Source organism: Gordionus sp. m RMFG-2023, chromosome 2 (assembly GCF_954871325.1).
Source record: "Gordionus sp. m RMFG-2023 chromosome 2, tfGorSpeb1-WG-v2, whole genome shotgun sequence".
In the NCBI taxonomy this organism is placed as follows: Eukaryota; Metazoa; Nematomorpha; class Gordioida; order Chordodea; family Parachordodidae; genus Gordionus; species Gordionus sp. m RMFG-2023.
In genome coordinates, this window is record NC_088776.1 from 48,481,633 (window position 1) to 48,498,513 (window position 16,881).

A 16,881-nucleotide genomic window follows, 5' to 3' on the forward strand; every position below is an offset into this window, starting at 1 on the left:
CCTGATAAACTCATAATTAAGAAGAAATCATAAATTCAAAAAAAAGTCAATACTGTAATGTTTATTAACATAAATTTTTTTCAACAAATCATATTATTATACTGTAATATGAATTAATATCAATAGTTTAATATTATTTATTAATAAATTATTTAATTTTTTGAGTTAAATCTTACCTTTCTTGAATGGGCTAGCTGAAGTAAAAAAAATTAGACTTTCGCCCAGCTCTAATAAAAATATTTATTTAGCTTTTGACATGAGATCAGTTATATTTTAATTCGTTAAGAATTTATGGTGTCTTACGTTTTGTTTAAAAGATAAACAAGCGATTTAATTCTTATAAATATTGTATTTATCCCTCGACAAATATTGCAGATAGAAATCCTGAAATCATAGGAGCAAAAAGAATAAAATAGTTAGATATGGGATTTCATATAAATAGTTTTTTTAAAAATAACAATAAAATCGTAAACTAGATTTTTTTGATATAATCTTGATATTCAATCACTTATTGTCATTCAATATGAATATACAATGGCTATTATCTTAATTTCATTAAATATCTTTCTTTATTATACTGAAAAAAAAAACAGAATGAAGTACTCTCTTTTCTATCATTTGAACATATTTTTATTTGAGCCTAGAGAAATAGGCACTTAAAAAATACTAGTTATTCAAATCAAATATAATTGCTATTAAACTACAGTAAGATAATGATCAATTTTAAAAATACAATAAATAAATTTTAGCCCTTATTTTAAAATTACGATAAAATATATTTTGTAAAATATTTCTAAATTTGACATGACAACACTCATAATATTACTCAACCGTTATGGCATGAAATATAAAATCTAAATATAATAACAGCCGGGTTAGCTTGCCTACATATTTTATTTTGTTATAATCTTATGCCAGCGATATCTGTTTTTGATCAAATGTCAAAAACCTTTGAATATATATTTTACGACCTACATTTTAAAGAAATCAATCATTAAAAATCCGATAAATGATAGATTATTTTCAAGAAAAACGAACCTTTAAATTCGAGTAATAAATGAAATCTTTAGAATAAACAATAAGTTGACATCGGTATGATTTTTAAACGATGTCATAATGCTTTCTTTATATAATTTTTACAGAATATATGTTATAAGAATTAATAATCTCTAATTCATCATTTTTCTCCTAAGAGCCTAAGGGAAAAAGTTTGAATGGGGAACCGCTGCATAGGGATTTGAGACATTGTTGTTACGCCACCTAAAAGGCAAAATCGAATATTCAACAGTTAAGGTACTCTATTGGAGATCGAAGTAGTCGGGTCCCGGACAAATTGTGCAAAGATATGGGGTTGGGCCAAAAAAACCTTATCAAAAATTTACACTGCCGATTTAGGCCGGGACACGCTAAAACCTGTACTCTATACTGGAATGCATTTTCGGTAAACTCAGATTTTTCAAATTTAAAAATTGTTCCTCTTAAAATGAATTAAAATTGACCATGCGCTATTATAATATGTATATTAAAAATAAAATTTACAATTGAAAATTGACGAATTTTATTAGATTAGAAAAGCAAAACACATTTCAAGTCAATAATTAATTATCGTTAGAACAATTTTTTAAAGTCATTATCTTATAACAGACGCATAATAAGAGAAATAGGTTGTACAGAAAAAATACTTGAAATGCGTATAAGCCTACAGAAAAATTGAAATATAATTTGGGCGATTTTCTGATTGTGTTCACGATAATCTGAAGGCCAGTACCAAATATATTTCCAAGTTTAGGAAATATAGTCAGCCATAAAATTAAATATATTTTATGCAATACTGATATGTATAAAGATATAATCGTTCCGATAAATGAACATAAATAACCTTTGAGAACACTCGAAATAGATGGCTTAATTTTGTGAATAACTTTGTTACACGAATATGAAAGTTGATTGCGCGATGAAGTTTCTAAATCCATTTGTCTGAAACCTATCAATTTGTCTTTTTCACCTTCTTTATCACCAACACAAAATTCGAATTCATCTATTTCAGTCTCATCTTTAAACTCGTGATTATCATCGAACGGTATAAGTCTTCCCAGATCAATGTTGCTTTTACAACAATCTTCTTTTAAAATATAGGAGGAATATGTTGTTTCATTATTGGCAAATTGATCTGTATCCCCTCCATAATTGGTAGACATGCTTTCATTTACAGGATTTGTTGAGCTCCTAGGTAATAAAACCCATGCAGTATCTGCTTCCTCTTTATCGTGCGAATTCAAAATATCCTCTACAGGAATATAATGCGAATTATAGAGTGTGTCATAGTCCATAAATTCCATATTTTTTAAATCATAGACTAGTATAATATTTTTGTGAAGAAAGTATAATAAATGGTCTGTATAATGTATATTATATATTAGATAGAGAACATTAAATTAATATATGAATAATAAATTTCATGTAACAATATGAATCATTATAATTTCCTTAACGTCATATTGACAATTACGCCTTATTTATCTGAAAACTTTTACATTATGCGTTACTTCTAATAATATTAATGATATAATCCCTAAAACCTCATTTTTTTAATACTGAAATCGAAAATTGAAATTTAATTTTATGAATGTATAATACTCGAATAGCTATTGAACATTAGATTTTTACAATTTAGTACTTTCCATAGTATATACTATAATAAACGTAATTGGCTAGTCAAATTAGGTCGTCTTTAGTGAGAGATGTTGGTGGGGGTATTTTATTATAATTATGTGTTTATGTTGCGATGTTGTCGCAATTGTTGTTTAGGAGCTTGAAGGATTTAGGATAATCAACTTATTCCTGATCTTCAAAATCTTCAAGTTTTGTATTTTTCTTTCATCGCCATTGTGTTTAACCTACGTAGGTAATATTACTCCACCCAGGAAATCTTTAACAAAAAAAGAAGAACTTCAACTGAAAATTAAACAAACTAATAATTTCAATATTGCTACTCATACATGGAAGTATGTTTACATAATAAAGCTGTTAATATAAAATAGGCGGAAGGTCGTGAAACACGAATTAAAAAATATGAAAAGCCACGACCCACTCGATCCTATAATGTGAAATGAAATTTTACTCAACTCATTTTTCTAAAATCACTTAGAAGAGTGGTCATCAACAATTTTAAGCAATATAAACATCTGTATTTTTATATTATAGTTTTAATCTAATAAATCATTTTTTTTTTAAAAATTAAATGATATTCTTTTAGTTAATCTAAGAGTCTAATCTAGAGTTTTAGATTTGAAAGGAAAATAAAAGTATTTATATATTTGTTTAAATTTAAAATGTTGATAATATGCGATTTATATATTATTTGTTTTTCTATTTTCTCAATTTCAATTTTTTTTTGCTAATTTTTAGGGCAGTCATGTATATAGTAGGAGTTTGTTACTATCATGAGTTTAAAATTTTCCCGTATATAATTTTAGAAAAACTTAAGTCATATGCCGTACAGGGCACATAATCAAATAATGAGCTTTCCTGACAAAGTAATCTGTGCGAATTTATTTGTTATAATGCATAGGCATAGCAATGGGGAGAGGGGGGAATAAAAACCTTCCCCCTCCTTCGGAAATTTGCCTGTTCTCATAAATATCATTTTAAGCTAAATAAAAAAAAAGTTTCCTACAAACCCCCCACTCTCATCTCCACAATAAAAAAAAGAAAATTGTAATATTGCCAAAGGCCTAAGTGGACCTAAAAATCTCAAATAGAATGTGAATGAATAATAAAACTCACGTAGTCGTGCTCAACCCCTCCCTCCTTTTTAAAAATCCTGGCTACTTTTTGTCACAGCATCGCTTCATTTTATTAAATGTATAATTATATTTAGTTTTAACAGCCCGTCAATCAACAAATATTATGATTGGACGGAAATAAATAATAAAAATAATAATTTGTTTGCAAAATAAAAAACATAGTATTTATTATTAACTTTTTATATTATCTCGAAATTGATTATTGTATTCTCAAAATTATAAAAAAGTGATTATTATAATTTTACATTAATGGAAAATTTTTACTATATTTTTGAAAAATTAAATAGCATTTTTGATATTCTAGATTATAGATTCTAAATATCATACATATAAAAAAATACTGATAAGTAGATACTAAGACTAAGAAATGAGATAAAGAAATATTAAGAGTTATGAAAATGTTTCCCCAATGATGGATCGAATTTTTTGGGATGATGTAAAAATATCGCAATTTATTTACCATTATATTATCAATGCGGTTAAATGATCACTGTTAAAGGTGCAGTATACTCCCCCTCAAGATTAAAAGAGTGGAGAATAGGTCGCTACTTGGCAAATATATTAGGGATTTATATTATAAGGTACCAAAATTGGAAATAATATATTATAAAAGATAAAATATAATAATAAATATTCCTAAATTGAGAATTAATATAATATCCAGAGACCTGCAGAGGTACCATTTATACGGCCCTGGCCCGGCCCAGATTAAAAAATTTTCGGCCAGGATTATTTTTTCAAAAATTTTTTGGGCTCGTCTCGGAATTTTTTTAAAATTATATTTGACCCGGTATACGAAAAATTGATTATTTCGTATTTTAGCATATTTTTCGGCGAGTATTATCATTTAATAAGCAAGTATATTCGCTAATGTTGTTAAACCGCTCGTTTTGAGCCGATTTTTAAAAACGGCTAACTCAATATTTTCGCCAGAAAAATATTGACTATCGAAATTTTGATACTATATGTCTAGACCTTTGCTCCTTTTGTGAGCAAAATTTTCAGGCTTGCATAATATTTTTCTGAATAAAAAACTGAGTTAGCCTTTTTTAAAAATCGGCTCAAAACGAGCCGTTTAACAACACTAATTTTATTTTATTTTATTCTAAACAGATATTTAGTATATTACAAATTGATATTATAAAAAATTTGTGTAAATATTATTTTGAGAATATACTATGTATTTATAAAAAAAATAAAAATGATATTTTAATTAATAAAAAATATAACATATATTATATATTATATAATAATGTATTTAATCCTTTGCGTATTTATTCCATGGCAAGAAAACTATAACTATAATTTTATTATGTAATAGATAGATACTATAGTGTTAGCTAGTGTTAACTTTCACCAACATTATTAATCATTACTATATATAATCATTATAACCATATCTAATTGACGAATATAATAATTCATGTTGTATAAATTTTTTTAAAAAATAAGGCCCGGCCCGTGTATTTTTTTAAAAAAAATTTTCAGGCCCGGCCCGGTCCGGGTATATTTTAAAAATTTAAAATACAGCCCGGCCCTGGTACCCGGGCCTGGCCGGGCCTGCAGGTCTCTTAATCTAAATAAAGTAATAAATATTCGAAATTTGGAATATTATTAAATATAATATTTTTGGAAGGAAATAAGTTTCTTAAAGGAACTATTCAATTTATGTTTTATTGGGAGGACGCTATCAATGCTAACATATTATTTGGGGGTTTTATTAAAGTAATCGCGGAATAAAATATATTCATCAAATTATTCGAAATCGTTTTTCAGATATTATCCAAAAAAATAAATTTGGAATAAATTAAAAGCATATAGGAAATGATTCGATTGTATAAATTCGCTTTTAAAAATATGCTATATAATTTGGAAATTATAATCATATAGGAAATGATTCGAGTGTATAAATTCGTTTTCAGAAATATAATAATTCGTGATAGATTCGATCGTATTCGTAAATAAGACGAATAAAACGTCCTCCTATGGACAAAAAAGGTTGCATCGTGAGACGAATCAAACGGCCTCCTCCTATGGAAAGAACGCCGAATTTCTTAATTCTTATTACCGGGGTAAAGTGATCTAAAAAATTATGATTTATGATAGGTAGGAATTTCCTGTCAGAAGACATGAAAGATTCGGGTTAAAATTCATTAATCACCATATGACTGTTGATATATTTGAAAAATGATTTTGTTGGGAAACAAACTAATACCTCAAGCTTTAGGATATTATGATATATATTTAAACAATGATGTTCAACCAAGTAGCTGGGAATCAACTATTGCTGAATAATATGGATTATAATGACCGACAAACCTTGGCTAATATGAACATCAGAATTTAAATAAAAATTTTATAAATTATTATATACTATGCAACGCATATATATTATGTTGTACCATTTTAATACAAAGACGCTTGACTGGAAAGGTGGGCGTGTTGTATTCTCATAATGTAAATAATTTCTCTTAACAGATATATTGACCTCGGAAGAGCTATTTTTATTATTATTGCATTGAAAAAGAAATTGTAAAAAATAGATCATTCATTGATTATTGTAAATATTTATTTAAATTTATGTTATAAGAATAAAAATAAGAAAAACATAGTTAAAATTTAATCATATAAAGTGTTGTGAAGATTTAATGAAACATATTGACGATTAAATTCAAACCCATTCATATAAAATTATAATATTTGCAAAAATAATTAAAATAACAAAAGGAATAATAAAAGAAATTTCAATAATGCTTTGTCTATATTTTAATTATTTTTGCAAATATTATAATTTTTATATGAATGGGTTTGAATTTAGTCGTCAATATGTTTCATTAAATCATCACAACACTGTAATATCGCCATTGTCATAATTGAATGTTTGGAAAATCATCATTGGTAGGATTTAGATTTATAAAATTTGATTTTTGGTGAAGTCATTATGTTTTGCGTTTTGTGAGTTATTTTTAATTTATATATTTTTGGATTTATAAAAGCTGATTTGTGATTTTTAAGTTATTTTTTTTTAGTTTATAATTATGATTTCAAGCATGATTATGATTTTTATAATTTTTTGAAAAATATATTTTTAACTTATTATTGTTTCGAATTATTTTTTATGAGTAATAGCTTTCCTATAAAAGGGAAGCAAATTAAAATGTATTTTTTTTATGTTTTTTAAAGTGATTATTATTATTAAGATTTTTAGTAATATTGTGATTTATTTCTGGGAGTAATATTCAAGATAGAGGCGGACAACGTAATAGCCATCAGAGGCGATACTCTTAAATTCAAATAAAATAATATATGATAACTTAAATTAAGTAAAATTTCCATTATCTGAAGAATTCACATTACAATGGAACGTTGTTTATTCTTTTTATTTGACCTATGAAACTCTCATGTTATAATATGGACATTTATTATGTCCAATTAAATATAAAATTAATTACCAATTCTTTTATAAAATGGAAATTTTGCTTTGCTTCATAAGAAAAAATCTACATAGTTGTAAATTGAGAAGAAAGAAGAGTTGAGATGAATGTTTATAATAAGCGTTGCCAGAGTAGACCACTCCCTAATGTCAATGTCTCTGAGCCCCCTACCTATGACTAAAATATATGATGCATTTATAAAGGGGATAATGATATAATTATAGTGGTACCCCCTGAGTTAATCCTATAAATTTTAATAACCCAATTATGTTACAGATCCCTAACCGTGGTAACTGAAAATGTGTTATATTAAAAAATACCATACCTGCTTTGCACTCCAGGATATTAGTTTTTTTTACATCTATGGGAAATTTTTCGCAATAAAAAATTACCAATACTGGGGCTATAGTCCTGGTATCTCTGTTTTGGGAGCCAAATAACATAAAAACTGACCCTATCATATCCATTTTTAAAAAGAAGAGTAAAGTTTAAACCATAAATTTTTTTTACAACTATAATATAAATAAAATATATTTTCTAATATTTTCTATTAATGGTAGTATTATTCTCAGTTTTAAAATGGATAAATATATATTATTTAATCAGTTCTTTATTGTTTAACATGTATAACTCACGCTAAGTCAACATTTGATCTCATCATATAAGAAATGGTTATTGTAATCAAAAATGTACTTGAATTCTCCATTCAATAAAGCTAACGTTGTATTAGCTAATCAAAATCAATTTTCACTATGTGAGAATATTTAATCAAACCACTCGAAAAATATCATCCTCGGTTATCCATAAATTGACATTCAAATTTCCAGCTCCTGCGCCCTAATGAATTTCTTCTTTCCTAATAGGTATCATATTTTACCAATCTCCAGAGGCATTCTACCAAACATACTATTTCAGTGTTGGGTAGTTTAGGGTGTGGACATTCCTTTTTATTTATAACAGTTAATTATTTCATCATTAAGGTGCAATCATATATTTTTTAATGGCCAAAATTTTGGGGGATTTCCAGCAATATCATAAATTTCGCCACACATCTCAGGGTCCATGTTTGCGCAAGACTTTAAGGTTATTCCTTGAAAAAATAGAGTGATTGGCTGTAATATAAAAGTGTCGATAAAAATTATTTTACATAAATATATCTGAGAATATAGAAACCTATTTTGAAATGATTTTTGATACAAAGATAAAGCTTTTTTAATTTGCAATAGGTAATTTGTCTACACTACAATGCCTTGATTTATTTTTCAAAAGTATTTTATTACATCGGGTGGAACTTTAAATGGTATTTAATAAATATTGTATAGGTTACACTATGCTAATCGAATAGAATACTTGTATTATTCATATTCGATTAAATGATATAGGTATTCGTACGAATCGAATAATTCCTTATATTCGTACAATAAATAATTTCATATTTTAACTAAGAATAATTTCTTATTCTTACAAAGACTAATTCCTTATTCGTATAAATCAAATAATTTCATATTCGTAATAATAACTACTTATTCGTGCGAATCGAATAATTCCATATTGTTATGAATCGCAATTTTATATTCGCGCCACGCGAATAATAAGATTATTGTTAATATCGTAAAATATTTGATTCGAAAATAAGATCCTTTAAAAATTTTCAAAAATGAAAATATGAATTACAAATTTTAAAAATGATTAATAGGTGATTTATTTTAGGTAAAGGTTTCATTATAAATTATCAATTATTATTGTTTTATATTCATGATGAAACTTTGATAGTATATTTTTTTAAATGTTCATTTTCTTTGCAAGGGCATGAATAAAATTGCAAAATGACGGATGCCTAGTCAGAGTGACCCCGCTAAGTTTGATTTTAATATTTTAAAATAAGTATAAAATTTGTTATAATATATAGTGAATGCTTTTTAAACATAGTGTAATTCTGAATGGTCGAAAAATTACCCGATATTATCATACGCCTTTCTTGACTCAATGAATTATATGTGAGCAAATCATTATAATTGTTTAAAACTTTAGATATTTATGGGAAAAACTATCCAAAAGGCTAAATAGGGCATATTTATGAGAAAAAAATTAATTAGTTATGAATAATTTAGTTGCATAATAATGAGAAAAAACGATACCTAATTTATAGAGAAGAATGAAAGGGTGAGTGTTCATGTTAAATCATCGAATATGATATAAGAACGTGAAGAACAGATAATTAATTTTAAACTAAGTATAAATAATTTATATAGTGAATTAAATTTATTATATTATAAATTTCGAGTTACACTAAATTATCCGTCGATCGCCACATAAGATATATAATTATTTTAAATGATAAAATCAATAAATATTTTTTTAAACCACAAGGCAAGAATAAAGGTTTCATGATATACTATACATAAATTCAGGGATTTCTACCACTGGGAAAAAATCATAATTGAAATGAAAGGAGGGGGGTATAAGGAGTTATGCCATTGTCATTTAAATTATAGGGAGATAGTTTTGATTTCCTTTATTATTAATTTTGATTTGGTAGGGGTAAAGATGGTATAGGGTAGTGGGTAAAAGAGGAGGGTAAGAATTTAAATTATAGGGAGATAGTTTTGATTTCCTTTATTATTAATTTTGATTTGGTAGGGGTAAAGATGGTATAGGGTAGTGGGTAAAAGAGGAGGGTAAGAAAAAATAGGGGATAGAAGGGGGTAAATTACCATTGGCTTATTTGGGTGCAGAAGTACTTGATTGAATACTTAGCAAAAAATAAATAGAATTCAAGAATTTTGGGAAAATCTGTTTTTTATTGCTAGTATTATTATATCATAATTTAAATCCCAATAAAATAATATCTTTTTATTAGTTAGCTAATAGGAGGAATACTGGCAACCGAAGTGATAAGGCAAACGTCTATAACTTTTCAATTTTTAGGGCGAAATATATTAAATTTAGTCAAAAGAAATATTCTTATACATAATATATGCAATATGTTTAGGAAGCTCGGAATTCTAAAATGTTTATCCAAAAAACGTTTTTAGCCATTTCTCACTAAAAAATAATGACAAATCAGATTTTTCAAAATTTAAAAAGTTTTTTTTTCCAGTAATATAACAAAACTGGTCTTCTCTCTCATGTAGAAGAATAGCTAGGGTCATTTATGCAAGCAGAGTGCCCCGAATTTACATAAGAGGGGGTCAAACAAAAATTAAATTTTTATTCTTTATATGAAATGATAGTCGAAAAACAAAGAATATATGAGGAAATATAAAAAAAAGGATATAATACATACTAGTAAGTTTAAATTTGCATAATTTTGACACTGGGTTGAATCGTAAATAATGAATTTCCAATGATATCGTTCATATTTTGGCGATTTTACCTTTGTGTCCAATACATATAAAAAAATGTACTTTATTTATTCTAAATTTTCTATATAACCTCAATATAAAGAAGGCTATGCAACTTTTTTATGTCGCAAACGCTCAATTTGTAAGCACTTTAAGAAAGAAAGAAAAAATATTTTATCAATCCAGAATACTCATAATTTATTCTATCAATTAAATGCTTAAAGGTAGAGTATTAAATTATTAAGAAAAACATCTTCATAGCTCTATCGGTTCACTTTAAGATACAATTTATAAATACATTATAGAAGCCGATAATTGGAATGCAAGGATGAAGTCACCAAAGATGATAATGTAATTTTTTCTATTATAATTTATATCTTGTTAAATTATTTTCTATAATTAGATTCTGTATTATTCTTGATTTGGATAACTACATATCCTGTAACTAAGAAAACAAATCATAGATTTTGTTGTAGCAGTTAGAAAAAAGAAGAAATAAATTTAATATAATATACTAAATGTCAGTCATTTTTATGACATGAACAATTAATTTTCATTGGGGGAAGAAGAGAGAATGGGGAGATTACAAGATGCCAGCTGAAAAAGAACAAAGAAAATATATTGGATTATTGGAACCGATTTTGTAATGTGATAGTTATTGGTATTTGTTTATATATTTTTATATTAGTTGTTATTTTATCATTGTGAATAAAAGGACTTTTGGATTTATAAGATACACTGTTAAAGGGAAGGATTGAGAGTAAGGGGCATTCTTCACAGTTGTTGACCGTGAACCAGGATAGGCAGCATAAGGGTTTCGGTACATAATGCAATTATTAACCACTATACAGGTTGTAAAGAGGTGAGATTAAGGGATTTTAGAATTTTGTTTTAGATGTTTAGCAAATTAAGAACAGGATAGAAAGTATGTAATGAGTATTAGGCCTGAAAATGAAAATAAAATCATGATTTTAAGATAGTAATTTATATATTACCTTAAAAATAAACTTTGGTTAGGGGTTAATGATATTTGATTCATTTTGGCCCATTTAAGACAATAATATTTGTGGTATTAGATGTTTTCATTTTGGTCATTTAAGACAATAATATTTGTTATATTATATGTCTGATGTATATTGTACATCCAATTTTGACAATAGGTATGATCTTATTATTTGGTAGGCCTTAAGACTCATTGAATGGTGTTATAGGTATTCCGTCATAGGAAAATTAGACCTCAAGATATGCAGAACAGAAAGGATTGCTGAATATTTAAATATTGGGGATTTATAAAAATATATATAGAAGTGGATTTTTGTAATAAAATATTTATTATATAATTATGCATTTGGCTTTTAAAAGGATGGGCATGTGTGGGATGGTTTATTATTAATTAATGTTACTATATTGTGTATGTAATCCAGTTTCAATTAAGGTTGATATATTATTAAGGGAGCTATTGAGGGTGAGTTAATGTTGTTTATTTTGAAGTAATTAACCATTTTTATGAAATATGGTGTAATGTGAATTACACATATGATATATTTAATTATTTTTGATTTAATGTAATAAATTTGGCATGGATTTATATGATATATGAGCAAAATATGAATTGATATATATATAAATTTGTATGGATTTTTATGATATATGGGTTAAATAGGAATTTGATATATATATATAAAGAAATTTGGTATGGATTTATATGATATATTAGTTGTTAAACATGGATAATTATTTTATTATACTGGTTGTTATATAGCGCAAATTTTTATATGTCGCATTCATTTAATTAACACAATTTATATTAACTTCACTTAATAGTTTCATTAAAATTATTTAATAGATTTTTTTTATATATAAAGCATAAATTTTTTGTATTTTTAGTTAAATATTTTTAAAATATATTTATTAAATAAAAGTTTTATAATCACTTTCTTAATTTTGTTTTTCTCCCTGCTAACCTTAACATGGTGGCAGCGGAATTTATAATTTTAAAATCTTTTAAATTTTTATTTTTCTGCAAAATATAATTTAGATCAAATGGATAAATCAACAATGAGGAGAATTGTTAAACTAGATATCTAACTAATAAAAATCAACTAATACTAGATATGACGATACCCAGATGATGTCATATACTGAGAGCAACAGACATTATGATAATAATTACAAACATCAGTTTAGACATCCATGGCAGACTCGACCATATTATAGCAACCAAAGAACAACCAAAATAACTATCATTTTCTAAGACAAAACTATGACAGATTTTATGATCAAAATAGATGGGAAACTCCTTGAACACGAAAGATTTACGTCTAAAGAGAACCTAGGCAGGGTTCCTTTAGAGGGTGGAATGTTAAACATGGATAATTATTTTATTATACTGGTTGTTATATAGCGCAAATTTTTATATGTCGGATTCATTTAATTAACACTGTTGCATAATATAATTTAATATCATAATATACAAAGTTAATTGAAGCTTTAAACTATGACTATTTACATATACAAAAACATTCACTAAATAATATATTATTTTATTTCTACATACGAAGAACCATCAATTGATTTACCTTAAATTGATTTTAATAGATATATATATATTTAAAGTTTTTGACTGATGATGCACGCGATAATTTTACTTGTTAATAAAAATTATTTTTTTTAACGACTTGATATATATATTTTTGCTTTTTATTTAAACACTAATAAAAGAATAAATTTAATTGCATTTTTATTATTATTTGGAGATATCGTTATTATTTATTCTAAAGCAACGAAACCAGTCTTACATATTCTTATTCTACTACCGATTCTTTTTAGCGCAATTATTCTTTATTTGCGTCAAACACAATTTATATTAACTTCACTTAATAGTTTCATTAAAATTTTTAATAGATTTTTTTTATATATAAAGAATAAATTTATTATATTTTTTTAGTTAAATTTTATATATATTTTTATAAATAAAAATCTTAAATTTTTTTGTTAAATCTTGTCTAACTCCCTGCCATTAACATTAGTATAAGTTTGATATATATATAAATTTGGCATGGATTTATATGATATATTGGTAGAAATTATGCTATTGAATATTTTTTTTTTAAATTATGAAATCTTTATATTTAATATATATTTTTTTTAAATTATGAAATCTTTATATTTAATATATATTTTTTTTAAATTATAAAATTTTATAAAATTTTTTATTTGCATGTATTATACTGTGTTTATTGTAATTTTTATTAAAGGGAAAATATTTTTATGGATAAGGTCAGCCATGTGTTGATGGGTGTGCCTTAACATGGAAATATTGTTTAGTTTAAATACTTGAGAAAGTTTTTTTGTAAATTCTTTTTTGTAAATTTTTTTATGCATTATGTAATAATTTTATAGCACATCACATTTTACTATGTATATTATGAACATGTATTTTTTTATAAAAAAAAAAGCTCAGATTATTTTATATTGTGATTGTTATATTAAAATTCTCTACATGTATACCATATAACCCATTATATTATCAATTTTTGTTACTTTGCATTCTACATTTCTGTGAATCCGTGCTAATTGTGATGGCAGAGTTAAGTAGAAATGGTGTATTTTTCTTAGGATACTGAGTAATTCCTAGGAGAAGAATATTTTATTTTCTACGTATTATATATTTTTCCTACCTATAAAATATTAAATTTATTTCTATACATATTCCTTGTAATTTTATTTAAAATCTTTGTTCGGCAAATTTTCGCAATTATTTTTAATACCTAAAAATGGATTTTTATATCTATTTTAGGAGATATTTATAAAAAATGTAATTTTTTTTTTTACATGACAGAAGGAAAGTTACATGTGTTGAAATTGCATTTCAAACATAGACCATTTGTTCACATTACAGCATTGTATGCAAAATCATTGTTTCCTAATTCTCATTAATCAGACCCCGAATAATGTATATTATAACTTCTAGTTCCCAAATGTCTTAAAATGAATAAATTATAATATTTTACTGATATTACATTGTCAATATTAATGTTACATAGATTATAAATACGGATACCACGATGTAAATGTCATTATTGATAATATGTTTTCCCACGATTATATATTGAAATGTATCGGAGATATTATACTATAAATCATCATAAAAGAAGACGATTAGATAAATTCCCTGAACGTTTCCAAGGCGTACCGAAAGTTGATACAATTCAAATGGAAGATTCGATACAATACCACCAGAGAGAGAGGGACGCTGGGCCTGTGAAAAGTGGGCGTGTTGTAGGAGTTAGAAAAAAGAAGAAATAAATTTAATATAATATACAAAATGTCAGTCATTTTTATGACATGAATAATTAATTTTCCTTGGGGGAAGAAGAGAGAATGGGGAGATTACGAGATGCCAGCAAAAGAACAAAGAAGATATATTGGATTATTGGAACCGATTTTGTAATGTGATAGTTATTGGTATTTGTTTATATCTATTATTATAATCCACAAAAAACGTCAATCAAATTTAGCCAATAGTGTTCTTTTAAAAAAAATTTGTCGAATAAAAATGATCATAGGGTAATCGGTCCAATAGGAATCATCTTACACACGAAACATTCATACACTTACCATTTCATTCACTTCACATAGCAAAGCAATGGTATCCAGATGGCAAGTAAATTTTTATTATTAATAAATAATTTTTAATTTTTTTAGAGTTAGAAAATCAAACATTTTTTATTCCTCCTCCTAAATCTATGCATAAAAATATCAGTTCAGAAGAACAACAATGTGCATTGAATGCACTGAATAAATGCTTAATATTATACATATTCCCAAGTAATTTTTTTGTTTATAACCAAAAAATTTATTGAATATAATAAACAGTTGGAAAACTAATAATAACTTTTATTTTGAAAGATAATTTTTCCATAAAATATATATAAATTATTATATTTATAGGAATATTTTTATTAATAACTATAGGGTTGATCTAGTTATTATTCAATAATAATTAACAAATAATAGTAACATAATGTACAGTATTAGACATAAAGATAGCAATTTCATTAAGGTAATACAGTTAGTTTTATATACATATATAAAATAATATTGTTTCCAGATGTCAATTTTTAGATTCCTAAAATAAAAAACTATTTTATATTCTGTGTCCAAAATGTTTTAAAATAATCCTTAAAATTTTCCCAAATTAATAACAACATTTTGGATAAATTAAGTTTTAAAAAAATTAAAATATTCAAAATGTTTGATATGATTCAATTATTAGTTATTTATTAAAAGATATGTAAATATTTAATTGTATTTATTATTATATATTACCTTTCAGTTATTAAACTTTGTATGAACTTATTATTTAATAATGGTTATATTTACATTTTATTTATATACTTAATAAATAAATATATGTTGTAAATAATTGTATCAATATTTAATAAACAGTTGGAAAACTAATAATAACTTTTATTTTGAAAGATAATTTTTCCATAAAATATATATAAATTATTATATTTAAGTTTAATAAAATTATAATAGAGATGATGGAATATTTTTATTAATAACTATAGGGTTGATCTAGCAATAACAAATAATATAACATAATGTACAGCATTAGACATAGGGATAGCAATTTCATTAAGGTATGATGCAGAACCCTTTTATATTTTTGCCTTTTAATATTTTACATTTGTCTGTGTCAATTTTAAAATTGACACAGAATATTTTTTCTTTTAACCATATATATACTGTTTGACATATAGTAGATCCTTATTTTCCAGCACCTTTTAATGTTACGATCTTTAATATGTATTCATGAATTTCATATAATGATAGGTAAATCAGATATTTCCCCTTCATTTGATGATAATTTTGAAAAATTTTCCCAATTAATATATACATATATTAGACAGATTTAATTCTTATAAACCCCTTACTATTTTTCAGGATCCAAGGAAAAAATAAATTATACTGAGTTTTCCTGGGCATGGTAAATATTTTTCACAAATAATTTGGATTTGAACATAGCTTGCTAAACATTTTTCAAAAAATTTTTTAATTTTAAATATGTGCTAGAAATTGGCCTGATTTTTGAAGACATGGCCAGGCCTGATCACAAACCAAGGCCCATGACTTTCATATTCTGATTGTATTTTTAAATGCATTGTGACTTTTTATATATTTTATTTCAGTTCTCAACTACCAAAATTATTATGGTCTTTGGCAGGTTTGAGAAAATTTTCCCAAGTGCGTGGATCTGGCTTGGGAATTTTTTTAATATTAGGCATAGGT